Genomic DNA, 262 nt, shown 5'->3' with positions numbered 1-262 from the left:
GCGCGAGCTTGGGTGACTGTTGCTTGATTCCTAGTCGGTGGCATAATACCCCTCCGAGTGGGGGCCTTGGCGTGGTGTGGGGATGCCTCGTTAGGTCTCTGCGACACCGATCCAGGGTTGTGGTCTAGCTTTGGAAGTTTGGGATGGTGCTGTTTGTGTGGCAATTCGATGATGATGTGCTTGCTGATCTATGTTTGACGTGCTACTGGTGCTAGCCAGCATTTGATTTGTGCTGATGATTGGGAAACGATAGGCGTTAAAG

The sequence above is a fragment of the Lactuca saligna genome, unplaced genomic scaffold (assembly GCF_052625555.1).
Source record: "Lactuca saligna cultivar CGN05327 unplaced genomic scaffold, ASM5262555v1 scaffold_96, whole genome shotgun sequence".
In the NCBI taxonomy this organism is placed as follows: domain Eukaryota; kingdom Viridiplantae; phylum Streptophyta; class Magnoliopsida; order Asterales; family Asteraceae; genus Lactuca; species Lactuca saligna.
The sequence above is the reverse complement of the archived record's forward strand: the minus strand, read 5'-3'. Positions refer to the sequence as shown.